We start from the raw sequence: 18,879 nt of genomic DNA, 5'->3' as shown, positions 1-18,879 counted from the left end.
CACAGATGTATATCTTAGATTTTAACAGTTATATTGATGACAACACTTAAAAGCGTACATCAAGCTGAGTCTCTAGTACAGACGGTTCTTAACAGGCTGCTTTCATGATTGATGTGCACATGAACTAAGTCTTCTCACAGTGGAGAGCAGTTGCTGCTTTTACTGTGACTGCATCAAAATGAACAGTTATCACTTAAAAACAAGTCATCACAACACGACATCACACTTATTTAAACTTTGCAATTAATCTGCGGCTCCATTCTTAATGTTAGCAGCTACATTCCATTCAACTTCGTGCTGGGACATTTCCTCAAACCTACATAAATGCTGCTGGAAACACTCTGAAAAAGGAGTATTCATGGGGTACTCTGTTTCTGCAATCTCCGTAGCTGTTTGCTGAAAATGCCATGTACTTTAAGACTGTCATGGAAGTGCACAGAGTAATCCTGGTGTATCACTGGATGGTCACTAACAGCCTAAACCTAAGATGTTATGATTTCTGTGCAACATGCCATTTAGAAATCGGCATCACTCAACCTTCCTCCCACAGTGCAAGCTCTCTATAGTCATAAAGATCTCATACTTTTTGTCTGAGGAAAAAACAAGTGTCTGTTAGTTGTAATTCAACCTATATATCTTCATGGTTTATTTATTTGTTTACTGGGCTATATATGGGAACAAAAAGGCAGCTGATGCGTCAGACATGTAAGCTGCACTGACAAAAACAAACCAGTTGTTTAAAATAATGGTGCATGACAAAGACGTGCACATGAGACCATCAGCGCATGGTACTTGTGGACACACTGGACAAGCCACCCACAATCACCTTCAGCAGTCAGAAGGTGATCGGTCGTGAGGCAATTGATAGCAAAGCTTTGCATAAAGTGAAGCAGTGCAAATCTGTCAAAGCTACTTACAAGGAATAGTCCGAAGATACAGGTTGTCCCTGATTACTTGCTGGAGCTTGTGGTCCAAGGAGCCCTTCTGAAACTGCAGACTGAGGTAGTGCCGCAGATCACCATTTAAGACCTTACCTAGAAGACAGAAATATTTGGGTCAGTTTAATATTTATATAGCCCACCAGGCAATCCACATTAAATATATTTACAACCACAATTCCAATGAAGTTGGGACGTTGTGTAAAATGTAAATAAAAGCAGAATACAATGATTTGCAAATCCTCTTCAACCTATATTCAATTAAATACACCACAAAGACAAGATATTTAATGTTCAAACTGATAAACTTTATTGTTTTTGTGCAAATATTTGCTCATTTTGAAATGGATGCCTGCAACACGTTTCAAAATAGCTGGGACAGTGGTATGTTTACCACTGTGTTACATCACCTTTCCTTCTAACAACACTCAATAAGCGTTTGGGAACTGAGGACACTAATTGTTGAAGGTTTGCACGTGGAATTCTTTCCCATTCTTGCTTGATGTACGATTTCAGTTGTTTCAGTCCGGGGTCTCTGTTGTCGTGTTTTGCCCTTCATAATGCGCCACACATTTTCAATGGGCGATAGGCCTGGACTGCAGGCAGGCCAGTCTAATACCCACACTCTTACTACGAAGTCACGCTGTTGTAACACATGCAGAATGTGGCTTGGCATTGTCTTGCGAAAATAAGCAGGGACATCCCTGAAAAAGATGTTGCTTGGATGGCAGCATGTGTTGCTCCAAAACCTGGATGTACCTTTCATCATTGATGGTGCCATCACAGACGTGTAAGTTGCCCATGCCATGGGCACTAACACACCCCCATACCATCACACATGCTAGCTTTTGAACTTTGCACTGGTAACAATCTGGGTGGTCTTTTTCCTCTTTTGTCTGGAGGACACAACGTCCATGATTTCCAAAAACAATTTGAAACATGGACTCATCAGACCACAGCGCATTTTTCCACTTTGTGTCTGTCCATTTCAAATTAGCTTGGGCCCAGAGAAGGTGGCGTCATTTCTGGATGTTGTTGATGTATGGCTTTCACTTTGCATGGTATTGCTTTAACTTCCACTTGTAGATGTAGCGACGAACTGTGTTAACTGACAATGGTTTCTGAAGTGTTCCTGAGCCCACGCGGTAAGATCCTTTACACGATGTTTTTTAATGCAGTGCCACCTGAGGGATCAAAAGTCATGGGCAATCAATGTTGGTTTTTGGTATTGCGGCTTACGTGTAGAAAGTTCTCCAGATTCTCTGAATCTTCTGATTATATTATGGACTGTAGATGATGGAATCCCTAAATTCCTTAAACTGAACATTGAGAAAAATTGTTCTTAAACTGTTTGACTATTTTTTCCTTCTAGTTGTTCACAAAGTGGTGATCCTCTCCCCATCAATGCTTGTGAATTGCTGAGCCTTTTGAGGATGCTCCTTTTATACCCACTCATGACTAGGGCTGTGCAATTAACCGAATTTCGATCGCAATATCGACATTTGTATCAAACGATGTCCAAACTTGTATAATTGAGTGAAACGATTTAAGGGCCTTTCATCAAGCCAATCCGTCAACGTGTCCCAAGACACATGACGTCTGACGCGTCGCTTCGGAAGCGGCAAGGGGGCGGGATTGCTACGTCACACTCTGGCTGTTTCCACAACCTGAAAAAAGTTCAGCGATCGCTTTCTTGTATTTGCGTCGCCTGAACCACAAAAAAAGCTTTAAAAAACAGCAGTAGAACGATTCTCCCATCACCCTGCTGGGAGAAGCTTTTTTCAGCTACTTTTTGGAGTGACGCCGACCGAGGGAGGACTGACGACTTGGTGGGATATAGATCGAACCGCAACAACGAGCCAATCCGCACAGAGAAGCCTGCCTTCAGGCATCATTCCTGGGCAGAGCGAGGCAGGCAGCCGGGGTGATGGAGCAAACCCACTCAGTCCGAAATCTCCCACTTTTTGGATATATGCGAAGTCCCAGTTTGCCCAATGGAGTTTAGTTCTGCAGCTTTATCGAGGTGAGAATAATGTAAAAATAAAACGTGACGTTTACCGAACTGCTGTGAAGGTTTAATGATCGGCTAACATTAGGTTAGCCTTTTAGCACAGTTGATCTGAGTGAACGCTTTAATTTGTAAATGGTTCAGTCTTTTTTATTTTTACCAAATAAAGCTACAGCTTTTTTCAGACACCACAAAAGCTTAACTTTAAATAACTTATTTTTTTCGGGCGTTTTTTTTTTCCATCGTTTTTCCGCGTTTTTTTTTCCTTTTTTATATATAAACTGTTTAGTGTTTCTTTATATTTAAAGAATTATTTTTATTTGTCCTAATCAGGAACATTTGCTGTGCAGACAACCAAACTTCCATTGATGAGCTGAACACCACGTCCAGGTGAAAGAAAACATTTCTGCTTTTCAGCAACACCAGAGTTCAAAGCTGCAGAAGAGACCTTCATCTGGTCCTGAGAATTCAGCATAACATCACCTGCTTCTAAATAAAAGGCTCTTTCAACAGCAACTATTTTATTATTTTTAAAAAGGCTGTTTCATTTTATATTTTAACAATAAATGAACGGATAAATTTCTCCAAAAGGAGATAAGGAGATGTGGTCAAGGGAATGATGACAAAAACACAAACTAATGAACATAAATTGAAACAAAAACAATGCAGCCGCACTATGTCCTAGTAGCACAAGTCAGGGAGATGCCCAAAGACACTGACCAATTGGTCAGTGACAACAGGAAAGGGAGAGGAAAACAGAAAAATAATATATTATATTTTTAATATTTATTTTATGTTTTATACAGGTAAGGTACAGTACATTTTCAATTTGGAGGTTTTGCGCACATTGTAAATAACATTTTTTTTTTTTTTTAGAGTGAGAGAAATGCTGAATAAATGCATTGTGTAACTAAAAAAAAATAATCATTTGAATAATTGTGATTTCAGTATTTACCTAAATAATCATGATACTGATTTTTTCCATCATCGAGCAGCCCTACTCATGACAGTCATAATTAGTGTCCTCAGTTCCCAAACACTTATTGAGTGTTGTTAGAAGGAAAGGTGATGTAACACAGTGGTATGTTTACCACTGTCCCAGCTTTTTGAAAAGTGTTGCAGGCATCCATTTCAAAATGAGCAAATATTTGCACAAAACCAATAAAGTTTATTAGTTTGAACATTAAATATCTTGTCTTAGTGGTGTATTCAATTGAATATAGGTTGAAGAGGATTTGCAAATCATTGTATTCTGTTTTTATTTACATTTCACACAACATCCCAGCTTCACTGGAATCAAGGTTGTACAATGCAGTGTACATTATGGCGTACAAATATTAATGCATGCAGATAATACTGTTATCTTTACACTCTAGTTGCTGCAAAACACAATACTCATCAGGTTAATGTCATCCTGGTTAAATAACTGTTGTTTAACATGGAATATGTCAAAGGATTATGCACAGATATTAGCAGACACATTCCTGGGCAAGAGTTAAGAGTTATGTTAGAATACAAAGCATCTTGGTATCGTAACTGATTCACAGTCATCTTTAAAAGCCCAATCAAAAAGGTTTGTAATTGTGTGAAATTCAATGTATCAAGTTTTAGGCACAGTATATAAGACATTCCATGGGCAGTCTGGTGCCTAAGCAGTTAGTGCACTTGCTTCCATAGCAGAAGGTTCTTGGTTCTCGTGCCCATTTTACACGTAATGTGGAGTTGCATCAGGAAGGGTACCAGCATAAAATGTGCAATAGTTAACAAGCAGATCTGCTGTGGGGACCCCAAGTAAAAAAAGGGAGAAGTTGAAAGAACTTACTAAATAAGACTTTCTATATCTACTGAGGCTGCCAAAATGTATTTCCATGATGGTGGCCCACATCTCCTGCTGTCTCCCACTCAGTGTCAGGTTAACTCCTAAAGTACATAGGCTTTGCAATCTCTTCACAATAAGTCTCTTAAGCTGTCTGGATAAAAGCATCCACCCATACAAAGTTATCACCACTGCTGAATTCTAAAAAAAAATGTTTTTTTTTTTTTTTTTTTGTTTTTTTTTTACTTTTACACATTTGTAAAAGATTTCTTGTATACAGAATTGTAAAAAGAAAACCCTATTCTGAGTGAGAGCAACACATCTTAGGAGCTCTCCACACGAAATTAGACTACATGAATCATACACTGCATTTAAATATAACATGAAGAAACCGGTTGATGATCCTTAAACACGCACGCACACACACACTCAAGGTGCTCTCCTAGTAGGTGTTAAGTAAGAATTAAGTGGCACAGACAACAGGAAAAAAAAGTTGCTATGAAATATTAATCTGATTCTTTCACTCATTACTCAGACGTACAGTATATGCGACAGAGTAAGAATACAATGTTGGAACTACTTTTGTCTCTGGAGCAGAAGTAGTTCAGGCAAAGTCTGAGGAAGTGTTGGGGGCTGTACAACCATCTTCAAGAAGACGGAAATTTACCTCAAGCAACATAATGTCAGAGAAGAAAGAGAAGGAAGAAACAGAGGAAGAACTCCCTCATGTCTGCTTTAGTAGTTCTCTTCCTGTGTAGACTCCGGTTGTCTTGACATATGTGAGTATATGCAACATTGAGTCCCGTCCTCAGTCAGAGACACATAGGACATATTTGAAAATGGCTTCAGTTCCACTGTGGGCAATCTTAACCAAAGTCTTTTCTGCAGTGCTGTTCCTAGGAGCAAGTACAGAATACCTCTCACGTTAGACCACAGTGATACTAATAACTAACCTACTGTGCCTCATCAAAACCCTTCATATCCTGCATCTCTCTTATGTGGTGTCACAGCTCAACAAGGCCAGACTTCAGTTGTGTTTGATGCTTAACGTCTGCCAGAGTCTCTGAAGCAGTTGATGCTACGTTATCTAGTTAACTCCTGAGAGAATCATGATTCACTCACTCACCTCTCACAGCACAACACCACAAGTGATTCTTAGCCTGTGACAGAAATACATCATTTTTTTTTCAATGATTCATTAACCAGACATGAAACAGCATTGTTGAATCCTCTGCTTAATTTTAGAATTTTTTCAAATCCATTTGACTCTAGTCACAAACATATGAACAGACACCCAATAATTCTTTGTTTGAATGAGAGGCACAATTAAGAATAATGGAAATGGGCAAATAGAAAACTGAATAAAATCACAACATACAAAAGTCACAAGTCACTAGAAGTAATTTTCCCTGCAGCGAAGGAAATTACAATTTATCTCAAAATTTTATACTGAAGGTGAGAAAAAAACAAAAAAACAATTTTATTTAACTTACAAATCTCATGGACAGGCAGAGAGGTATATATAAACCTAATAGCTGTCCCTTTTAACTGCAACAGTCGCGTGTATCTATTACACTGCAAAGGTAGAACTAAGCAACAGAGCAAACAGAAGCATGGGTCTCCATTATGTAACTGTGTAGCTATTTAACTGAAGCAACAAATGTTAAGAATGTAGGTCAAGGAAACAACAAAGCTGGATCTGGTTATGAATAACTTTAAAGCCACAAGCCCGAGGTCCACATTCCCAGAAATGACAAAACCTAAATTCTACTACACACACCAAGAACATATTACACAGGAAATTCTTCTGCCTTAAAGGTCATGATTGCCCCCATGTGGGGGGAAAAACATGACCTTTGAACCTTGTGTGGGAATATCAGTTTCACATGGGAATAACACCATGGATCAATTTTCTCTCTCTCTCTCTCTCATACACACACAAAAACATCAGACGGGTTCACTTATGGACAATTGATGGTACTAATTGTTACCACAGGATTCCTGTAACTGGGTCTCTCTCTCTCGCTCATATCCACAAACACATGCAAATCACCTCTAATGCCCACAGCAAACTCTCACTGAAGTGTTTTTAACAGGGCAGTCTTTGTGGCCTGCCTGTCAGGTTGCGTTAATGTGTTACAGCCCATCTCAAGTGAGAGAGAGAGAGACAGAGAGAAAGAATGGGAGGGGGACAGAGAGAGAGAGAGCTGCAACTCACATCTTTCTACTAGGTTACAAGGCAGCGCATCACTGGTTTGCCAGTATGAGTGTATCAGGCATGTGGGACACAATGAACGCCTTTGTGCCTTGTTATCAGGCTATTAGACATTCTCTCACACAGGGCTGTGGTGGCACAGCCTGGAGCAACGCTACAGTTCAAGGATAGAGAATCATTAAAAAACAGGGCAGGAGACTGGTGACAGTATGGGACGCTTGAAGGACTGATCGTGCATGGGAATATGTGGAAGCTCCTGTTAGTGTTCCCATGCCATTTCATCACTAGTTCATCGCTCCCTCTCAAGTGTGCGTCTTTGCCTCCTCCATCGCTGTAATGATTTCACTGTGGGCAAAAGTGCACAGGGATCAACTACACTGGTGTTTTGAGATTATTTTCTGAATAACCTTTAGGTTATCAGTGTGTCCACCTGTTGCTCAACCTGCTGCACCACCAGTCCCAATTTACCCTCATTCTGTGGGTAATCACTTTGGATTTAGAATTTAAAAAAAAAATACAGCAGTCAACTTCTGTATGTTTCTGCTCTTTGTACACGTCCAGAATTTAAACTGACACAAACACAATTACTCGATTAGTCAACCATCTACTCAAAAAAGAAAAAAGTTAACTATATGGATAATCATTTAATTCCATAGATCATTTATGAACCAAAAATGCCACACTGTCACTGGTCCATACATTTTTGAACAGGTTGGCAAGGTCAGACCTTGCTTGTGTGAAGCACGTTCAGGCAGCTTTGTTGTGATTTGGCACCATATAAATTAAATAAATAAATTGAACAGTTTTTTTTTTTTTTTGTTTTTTTTTTAATCTTTGTACACCAACACAGTGGAGTTGAAATGAAACAAAATGTGGTTTCATTACAGCCAGTTTGCTTGAGACAAGTCAGGGAATGAGAGACAAACATTTCCAAAAGCCACTCTTTTGGAAAAGTTCGTGTGCTTCATGATTAAGACATATAAACAGCATGGTTCTGTATGGTACATCTGTCTGGAGTAGGCTGTTATCAAAATCACAGTGACTATGCAAGAAGCAGATGACTGAGGGAAGCCACCAAGATACCATGACAAGTTTTAAACAGTTACTGGTTTCTGTAGTTATGACTGATGTAGCTGTGCACAGCTAAGGGCCCCTTCACAAATAGTACGAATTTGGTCGAACTGCGCATGAAGTGCACATGAAGCAGGAATTGTATGCAAAACATGTAAAATCGTAGCTGCCTCGAACGCCTTGTACACCTGTTGCTACAACTACTTGCGCACACCAGCGGCTGAAAGACAGAGTGTTCGCTGCGAGAGCCCATCGAAACCTTTTGCGGCAGGTGTAGGACAAATTCCAGGTGACACACACCGCTAACACCGCTCGTTTGACACTTAGAAAATGTATGGCCATTTGCACTATTAACACGACAACAGTCAGCAGACAACGACTGTTGAGATGGATATGAAATTTGTCTAAGTGCCCCATGACTGTGGAGTTGCAAAAAGCCACACACATGTAGTGCATGTGCATGTGTCTCACATGTGTGCACGTGTGACATCTAGTGACATCTCCCCCCCCAACACATCTAGTGTGCATATAAAATGCTTATATGCATGTACAGATCTGATCACATGGGGCCGGACAGCGAGGTCTGATCGCACACAGCACGGGGAGGGGCCTGTCAGCTGATCACAGCACAATGACAGCTGGATGGCAGCTCAGTGGACACATAAACACAGAAACCACCGCCAGGACAGAAATATAAATAACTACGACAATACCTACATATGCAATTACATAGCAATTAACGAAAATGAATCACATAACACAGAGAGTGACACGTTGGTCTGGGCGCTGAACGGACAGGGGCGTGTCTGCTCACAGCCGCGGCTGTAATGATCTCTCCTCCTGGACGTCCCACTTTGAGAACACGTTCCGTGTTTTGGAGGACATGAACTTACAACATTCCTCCGTGAGGCGTGTGTCTCTGTCTGCTGTCCTAATGTGGAAATATATAAAACATCTTTCGCCTTTGTGCCTGGCTGCAGTGGCCAGACACAGTGCACCTCGTTGCACCTCATCCATGTCTTTGTTGATTTCAGGCATTTTCCACACTGATTACAGGCCAGCGATGGTACGCAGTGGTAAAGTTTCCATTTGGTAATTAGAGTTTACGAGTTTGAATTCTGTGAGTGACATTTTTTTAAACCAGGATTATTTAATCGTGGGGTTTGTTTTGCGTCCCCTTTTATGTATTATTTATAATCAACCCAGTAATATTCACTAATTATACAGCTGGTTTTTATCTTATTGTTCTCCACATCAGTGGCATGATGCGTTTCAGCTGTTCCCACTGTTACTGCTCAAAAGACACTGCTGCACAGACGAACCGGGATCATGCACGCGTGTCCGTCGATGCAATGTTTTCATGGTTCGCTCATATGAGCTGTTTCGCTGTGAGTTGCCCTGAGTTGTACATATCCGAACTATGTGGGAAGGGGCCGTAAAGTTTTTTTTGTTGCATTGCCATTTATACATCTTCATGGTGGAGCGGAACAGAGAAGGATGCTCTCAGAAAGATGATATGAGATTTCAGATACAACTTGCTAGAAGGCTTTTGGGAGACTCCAAGCTAAATTTCCTTTAGTTTTCTTCCTTTAAAATCCTTCTGTTCCACTCCACCATGAAGATTTGACTGGTGATACAGAGCAGCTGACAGTGATGAAAAAGGAAACCTGACAGTCAAAGGGGGATAACCCATTACAAATCATCAATACATCAAGACATTAGAGGGCTTTGGTGAAACCTGATCACACTCAAATTCAAGCTCCTCTGCGGTCCACTCATTTACTTAGGATGCCAAGTTCAAATTTGGTGAGAGCAACATTTGTTCAAGGTATTAAGTGCACAAAAAAGTGTGACTGACACACACACACAGACACACACACACACACACGTCTGGGGTAAAAAGCCTCTTGCAATTATGATTACTAAGACACAAAACTTTTAACACAGAACTCATCTGATGTTCATCCAATGCATAAACATTTGGGCAGTACTGTAATGTAATGAAGTAGAAATTCTTTGGTACTGTACTTAAGTAGAATTTTGACATATCTGTAATTCCTTATTGACATTTCTGGCGACTTTCACTTTTACTCCACTATATTTCCTGAACATAATGTATCCTTTTACTCCGATACATTTCCCATAACCATCCTTCGTTACTCATTACTACAATATAAAAGTAGAAGAAATTTGATTGGGCAATGCCTGTTTGCAGAGGTGAAAGTAAGCCAGAACGCAGCTGTACGTCATATGGGGAAGAGATATATAGTCCTCTACAGGTGGTACACAGAGGTACGCCTCAGAAGAGCAACTTTCACCCCTTCAGCATTAAGTGCCGTGTTTGACATAAAGCAAGTTTACAACCCCTGGCAATAATTATGGAATCACCGGCCTCGGAGGATGTTCATTCAGTTGTTTAATTTTGTAGAAAAAAAGCAGATCACAGACATGACACAAAACTAAAGTCATTTCAAATGGCAACTTTCTGGCTTTAAGAAACACTATAAGAAATCAGGAAAAATAATTGTGGCAGTCAGTAACGGTTACTTTTTTAGACCAAGCAGAGGGAAAAAAATATGGACTCACTCAATTCTGAGGAATAAATTATGAAATCACACTGTAAATTTTCATCCCCAAAACTAACACCTGCATCAAATCAGATCTGCTCGTTATTCTGCATCTAAAAAGGAGTGATCACACCTTGGAGAGCTGTTGCACCAAGTGGACTGACATGAATCATGGCTCCAACACGAGAGATGTCAACTGAAACAAAGGAGAGGATTATCAAACTCTTAAAAGAAGGTAAATCATCATGCAATGTTGCAAAAGATGTTGGTTGTTCACAGTCAGCTGTGTCTAAACTCTGGACCAAACACAAACAACATGGGAAGGTTGTTAAAGGCAAACATACTGGTAGACCAAGGAAGACATCAAAGCGTCAAGACAGAAAACTTAAAGCAATATGTCTCAAAAATCGAAAATGCACAACAAAACAAATGAGGAACGAATGGGAGGAAACTGGAGTCAACGTCTGTGACTGAACTGTAAGAAACCGCCTAAAGGAATTTACATACAGAAAAGCTAAACGAAAGCCATCATTAACACCTAAACAGAAAAAACAAGGTTACAATGGGCTAAGGAAAAGCACTCGTGGACTGTGGATGACTGGATGAAAGTCATATTAAGTGATGAATCTCGAATCTGCATTGGGCAAGGTGATGATGCTGGAACTTTTGTTTGGTGCCGTTCCAATGAGATTTATAAAGATGACTACCTGAAGAGAACATGTAAATTTCCACAGTCACTGATGATATGGGGCTGCATGTCAGGTAAAGGCACTGGGGAGATGGCTGTCATTACATCATCAATAAATGCACAAGTTTACGTTGATATATTGGACACTTTTCTTATCCCATCAATTGAAAGGATGTTTGGGGATGATGAAATCATTTTTCAAGATGATAATGCATCTTGCCATAGAGCAAAAACTGTGAAAACATTCCTTGCAAAAAGACACATAGGGTCAATGTCATGGCCTGCAAATAGTCCGGATCTTAATCCATTGAAAATCTTTGGTGGAAGTTGAAGAAAATGGTCCATGACAAGGCTCCAACCTGCAAAGCTGATCTGGCAACAGCAATCAGAGAAAGTTGGAGCCAGATTGATGAAGAGTACTGTTTGTCACTCATTAAGTCCATGCCTCAGAGACTGCAAGCTGTTATAAAAGCCAGAGGTGGTGCAACAAAATACTGTGTTGGAGCGTTCTTTTGTTTTTCATGATTCCATAATTTTTTCCTCAGAATTGAGTGATTCCATATTTTTTTTCCCTCTGCTTGGTCTAAAAAAGTGTCATGTCTGTGATCTGCTTTTTTTCTACAAAATTAAACAACTGAATCCTCCGAGGCCGGTGATTCCATAATTTTTGCCAGGGGTTGTAAAAGACAAACAAACAAATAAAGATAACAGGTTGAATCTGCGCCCCCACTGAAGAAGAGGAAGACTATGGAGGGTGAAAAGGGGGCTATTTGCAATCTGGACTCCAAACACGCTGACGCACACACACATACACACAAATTGACTCCCGCTGGAGTCCAGCACACAATCGGTAGTAACACACACTTAAGGGTCACACTACAGTACTGACAAAACTGGCCAGCATGACTGTTTTGTCTTATTTATTTTATCTGAAATTTTTGCAGAGAAGAGCTGCGTAAAAGTGCCACTGCATTTTGGATTTGAGAGTGCAAAAAGTGTCGCATGGTGTCGGTGGTGATGATACTTGCAAAGTTGTTGGGTTTTTTTCCCTTAAATTTGGCACAACTGTGTAGCTATAAATGACTGTTCTGTTTCACAAGAGCCTGGCTTTTGTTTCGTGTTGCTGTTACACTCTCCACTCGTTTTGGATTTTACGTGACAGCAGAGACAGATCATGGGGCACTAGACGAGTACTTGGCCTTGGTCCGCCTGGGTCATGATTGCAGTTCGGCTGGAAGGTGTTGGACAAAGTAATCCTGCCTGAACCCTAAAGCTGATAATAATAGTCTTCCCCTGTTGAGTGTCTCTGCTCAATGCCACAGTTGGGTTAAGAGCAGTCTTTTATATCATTAATATGATGCAAGTGCGCAAAATTCTAACTGCTCACTTTTGCTCAATACTTAAAGTACATTTTATATGAGAAATTTACTTTTATACTTAAGTGCATTAAATGTCAGATACTTTAAGACTTTTACTCATGTTATAGTTTTAAAGGAGACTAACTTTTCCCAAAGTAATTTTATGGTAAGATACTTGTACTTTCACTCATGTGTCACTTTAGGGTACATAATACAAGACCGTATTTGGGTGATCTTTGTCAGCTTGTGTTCCATAAAGACAGCAGGTGGTGTGAGAATGTCCCTCCATAGTGATAAGAGAAGCAGTGGGCACATCCCAGGCACAGGACAAATAAATGAATAAATGCCAAGAAATTAATCTAACAAGGTCTACACACCTATGTTTCTTTTCTGAGTCTTTTAATACATGCTCAGACAACATGTGGACCTTTTCCGATGTTCCTCTGTAGCTCACTTTTGTAAAGTCTGTATTTATATGAGTAATGTCAGCCACAACCACACTTCATCATTCTCAGCTCTCGGTGCCGAGTAGCCCTAACAAGAACATACTGTACGTCCAGTGTACAACCGTAGCAAATAAATTAAGTACTATAATGTGAAAGACTGTTAATACTATAAAAATTACATAATCATGGAAAATAATCCTACAGTTTGAGTCTGATTTGTAACAGCTCAGCTGATGATTAGTTACATGTCAATCATTTATTTGAATTCTGTCAGCACTAAATTACCATGACATTAGAAAATGAAATAATGGTGCACTGACAAGGACTGTTCCTGCTCAATCCCTTCTATTCTCACACATATTCAGAGAGAAATAAAAAGTAAAGCACATGCGACTGCCTGTCATTCTTTCCTACTCCCTGAGGACACCTCACTTTTTTGGCATATCTGCAAAGGGAAACTGCTACTCTCAGTTCACCTCAACATCTGTCGTTTTTTGTATCTGCTGTCAAAACAACTGAAGTATTTTGTAAAAGCCTTTTGCTGAAAGCCAGAAGGCCGAAGAGGAGCTTTAGTCCTTCCACCATCATAACACAGTGCATGTAGCAATATTCTGACTTCTGCTTTCATCTGTAAGATGCACACTTAAATGTTCACAGTGCAATATGCACCTGGAAAGATATTGATCATAAGAATGTCAAGTAAGATTATTTGCAGTAAAACATATTCATGTGCCCATTGCGTAAATTTTATTAGATATAAAAAATGTTAAGTACTTTTGGCATAAATAATTGGAACACTGATGAAACAGCTTTTTTTTTTACAAATTAGCTTGTCTGGGAAATACTGAGCACCCAGGTGAAATCATTATTAAATATGGTGTTGCATGAAGAAATGTGTATTAAATTAATTCAACAGCAGTATAAATATTCACTGTGGCAGCCAATAAAGAGGCAGTTAAATGACAATTAGCTTGCATGTAGAGTTTTCTCTTCACGTAGCTATCAAGCAATGTCACCAGCAGGGGTGTCAGTACGTGACTAATGAGCCAATTCGGTGTGACAGTAATGTAACTACGGAAATGAGAAGAAAGTCCCTGCCATGTGGCAATTACCACCTTGTTGGGTTTATTTGGCAACTCAGGACAACAGAATGTACTCATTCTCTGTGACAGCCAAACAGAGGAGGAAAAAAAAAACAGTTTACAGTTTCTTAACCTTTCCTTTAAGTAAGTACTGTGACTTGCCAAAGTATTGTGTCCCTTGATATTTCATGCATTTTAATTTATTTACGCCATTTCAAACACAAAAAGTAAATCAGGTTTCTCAATACAAAAAATTGTTAAATTATGTTCCTCAAACTGAAAACAAATCTCTACGACTTGATATAAATTAATAAAAAATATAAAAGCCAAGATGATGGGTTGCATAAGTAATGGGCCCCTTTGGTACAATACCTGTAAATAATCAGCTTTGTCAGTTTTCTTCAGACAAGTCAGGGCATGGATACATGAACATTTCCAAGTCATTGAATATGTTGTAGAATTTATTTACATAAATTATGAAGAAATATAATCAGTATGGCACTCTGTGGTAAATCTGTATGGAGTAGACAGTTCTCAAAAACTGAGTGACTGTGCAAGAAGGAGAAGAGTGAGAAAAGCCACCCAGACACTCAGACAACCCAGGAGAAGTTATAGACTTCTCTGGCTATGATTGGAGAAATTTTGTATAGTGCAAGTTTTGCATCACCAGTTATACAAGCTTCATGATGAAGTGGTATAGAGGAGGACGTGAGGAAGAGAAAAAGAGCATGTGAACGAGCGAGGGGTGACACAGGGGTCAACCTTGGTCAGGCTTTCTTAGAATAGTGAGAGCTGAAAGACAAAGATGCGTGTAAAACGGATGCAGACCTGACATACTTGCAGCTGCACTTGTAAGTATATTGAGATAAATTCTCTGTTGTCTGTATTTCTGTGTATTGTCACTTCACGAATTGTGTTCACCAGTTCCGTTGAAAACAAATTCACACGGACAGCGGAGGAAGAGGGGATGGGGAGGATCGGCAGTGAGTTTTTAATGACAGTTTCATGACATATGTACTCCAGAGCTGTAGGAGGAGCTCCATAGAGTAGGATGTGACCAAAACAAACAAACAAAAAAGACAAAACAGCAAAAAACTAACCAGAGTTGCATTTAAATCAAGTTTTCTAAATTGCTAATGAAGAAGGGGTTGTAAAGTTGTACACGTAACATGATCTAGAAAGGATAACGTATAAGGAGAGAAATGTAATGTATTTAATGTTGAGTCTGCTGCACAATAAGAACAGCAGCATTGTCCTTGTACTTTTGGTAAAATAGCCAGATCAACTTTTGTAGCAAATAACTGAAAGGAATAGTCATATTATATGCAGCATGCAGACTAATTCTGCAGGCTTATTGTAGTCAAACATCAGTGCACTTGGTAACAGCCACAGATGGCGTCCCAAAACAATCAGTATTCAGAAATATATTCTTGGCTCCGGATGACTGGCCTGCTTTTGTTGGCTAACTGTACAAAATATCCATTTCTTCCATGTTTGAGGGAAAACTGACTGTTTTCTTTCCTGGCTTGTTTAATTGCACACCTTTTCAGATATGTTTAGCGAGCCTGTTTTTATGCAACACTTTCAGAGGAATTAACCAGTGTGCAAGAGGTGATTACAATAAATTAGTGCTGAATGAGATGAGCTCATTAATTCAAGGTACCGTGCCCTTCACAGGAACTTTGTCATAGCATGTGACAAAAGTATCTAACTTTTTCACAGACAGTGTCAGTGACCTAAAAACTGTCTTCTTCAACTCCAGCTTCAAGGAAGACCGTGAACAAAAGCTGAAGTAAAGGCAAGGATGTTCCTCTCTCCTGAATGTTCCTTTGTGATCCTGGGCCAGAGTTGAAAGAACAGTCACTGACACATGTGGTATTGCTCAGCTGACGGCGTCTTCTCATCTCTCTGGTTCTCTCTGTGTGAAGTGGAGGAGAATGACAGGACACAGCCTTAAACTCTCCTTAACCCAGCATCCAGGTCCAAAAACCTCCCTGAATAAACAGGGCCAAACCTCCAGCCTGTTAGAGTGTAGCTCAATCAGTGGGCACTTCCATAAACAATGCAGCGCTCAGACTTCCTCCATTGGATGAAGAAAAAAATTTCTGGGCTCTAGCAGAGCTGCCAACCAAATGTGCATAGGATAACAGTAGAAATGATTTCAACAGGAGAGAAAGTGTACAGTTCAATACAGAAATATATGCTGACAAGACGAAAACACCTGATGGTCTGCCTCCCACAGTATCTGAACAACCGCTACAGAACAAAGACTACAAAAACTTAGACCTGTGAGCAAGCAAGAAAGTAGTAGAAGCTAAGCTTATTATTATTAACCTTTATTTAACCAGATAAAAACACAATGAGATCAAAACCTCTTTTGCAAGGGTGACCTGGCCAAGACAGGCAGCAGCACACGTCAACAACATCAAGATAACCATTAAAATAAAAAATAAAAAAAGCAATTTAATATAAGCGGAAGGGGGGAAGCTTTTGAAAATTCAAGCTAAAAATTGGCCATTCTAGGGGTACCCAAAGGGGAAAAGCCAGGTACGACAGCCCAAGTCCCTTCATCATGTCCAGAACGCTGGGGAAGTTTGTTGAGTGGGCAATCTCATTCTGGGTTAGCCAGTACATGGCCCTCAGTGAGGCAGTCGGGATACGTGGACATTTTTAAGTCAAGACTTAAAACCTATTTTTATTCTCTTTCTTACGAGTAGTTTTTATTTTATGTTTTATTCTTTTACTACTGTTTTTAATTAGGTATTTGAATTTATTTATTTAAATTTTTTATGTTGATCTGTTCTGTGTGAGGCACCTTGAGATGGCTTTTGTTGTAATTTGGCACTTTATAAGCTGATTAAATTGAAATTGAACAACATTTTATTGAGTCTTAAAGTAAACAAATATGAAATTGGTTACTGGATCCTTAAACTCTGGACATAATAAACTCTACATGGTGGATCCTTGATCTCTGGACATAACAGAAATAAAATCTGTTAGTTTTTGTCAAAAGCATTTCCTTTCAGACATTATTATTGGCATGAATGTATTTCCATACCTATGAGCTGCAACTCTTGCAGATATGCTGCAGGTCAGGTTTATAAAGAATGCAAGGCGTCTTATTTTGGGAGGAAAAAACATTTTAGTCGATTGTAGTTTATTGTCTGTATTGCAACGTTTATAGGAGGTGTCATTTTATTTAAAGCGATGATTCGTTTTGAAGTTATTAATTCCGAGCGGACCCTGTCTCAGCACAGAGCCGCGCAGCGTTAAAAGTTGTAACAACGGAAAAGAGGACGATTCTTGTTTCTCGACTGCAACAAGACAAGAGTCCCAGTTAGTGACTTTTATCCACACAAAAGTGACTCATGATATTTTAATAGCTTTCAGAGGGGTTAAGGAGCATTGCTTCGATTCACGCTTCAAACTGGAGTCGCGCTGCAGAAACGGTTGATTACAGACACTGTATTGAAAATCGTAACGGTCCAAAATAAGCGTAACGGTCCAAAATTATAGTGTAATGGGCCATAACGCAAGTCTGGGCTAGCTAGAACCCTGCATTCTTTCCCATTTGAGTGCGAACATGAGGTACACAAAAGCACGTCATTCAAGTGAGCACAAAACATATCGCCTTTCAGATCAAATAAGTCGGAACCAACCCAATAAGACCCTTGCAAACCAGTCATCCAAAGTTTATACCGCCTTACATTCAAAGAAGCCATTCCAGCATTAGCATACAACTCACAGCAGCGGATGAGGCAGCTACAACCATTGATGAGTCTCAGATCACAATGGTACACCGGGGTCAAGGACTGTAGACAACTGGCTGAAGAACACATATACACAATATCATGATAATCCAGTACAGGCAAGAAAGCAGCAGTTATCAGGAGCTTCTGAGCTCCTAAGGAAAAACATGACTTGTTTCTATAGAAGAAGCCGAACTTCACCCTTAATGTGGAGATCAAGTGTTGAAGATGAAGTTTAAAAGAAAGCTCCGTATTAATAATTATCCAAAATATTTGTAGCTGGTGACTAGTTCTCAAGAGTTTTACCTCGGCAGTTTTAATTAATGGTATATTCTAAGAGGAAACAGGTGACTTTGGGGGGAAAAAAAAAACAAACAAACATTATTTTGGATTTTTCAGCATTCAAGACGTTTGAATTTCTCCAGGCGGCTCTGCACTACATGAAAGGTGGACCATAATGTACAGTCCATTGTACAACCCCAATTCCAATGAAGTTGGGATGTTGTGTTAAATGTAAATAAAAACAGAATAAAATGATTTGTAAATCCTCTTGAACCTATATTCAATTGAAAACACCACAAAGACAAGATATTTAATGTTCAAACTGATAAACTTTATTGTTTTGTGCAAATATTTGCACAAAAACATAGGTTGAAGACATATAAGTTGAAGAGGATTTGCAAATCATTGTATTCAGCTTTTATTTACATTTTACACAACGTCCCAACTTCATTGGAATTGGGGTTGTATACCCTTTTCAGGAGGAGGAAGGGAAATTGCCACAGCATTTGTGTGTGTGTGTGTATACATATATACACATATATACACATATACTCACACACACATATATATATATATATACATATATATATACACACATATATATACATATATACATATATGTGTATATGTATATATATATATATATATATATATAGATA

At 39.4% G+C, this 18,879-nt stretch overlaps 1 pseudogene; it reads right to left on the bottom strand.

Moving 5' to 3' along the window:
* The window catches only part of LOC117512852, a 421,938-nt pseudogene that overhangs the window by 119,711 nt on the left and 283,348 nt on the right, over nucleotides 1-18,879 (bottom strand).

This window comes from Thalassophryne amazonica, chromosome 6 (genome assembly GCF_902500255.1).
Source record: "Thalassophryne amazonica chromosome 6, fThaAma1.1, whole genome shotgun sequence".
Classification (NCBI taxonomy): domain Eukaryota; kingdom Metazoa; phylum Chordata; class Actinopteri; order Batrachoidiformes; family Batrachoididae; genus Thalassophryne; species Thalassophryne amazonica.
This window is presented reverse-complemented; position numbering and strand designations above follow the sequence as displayed.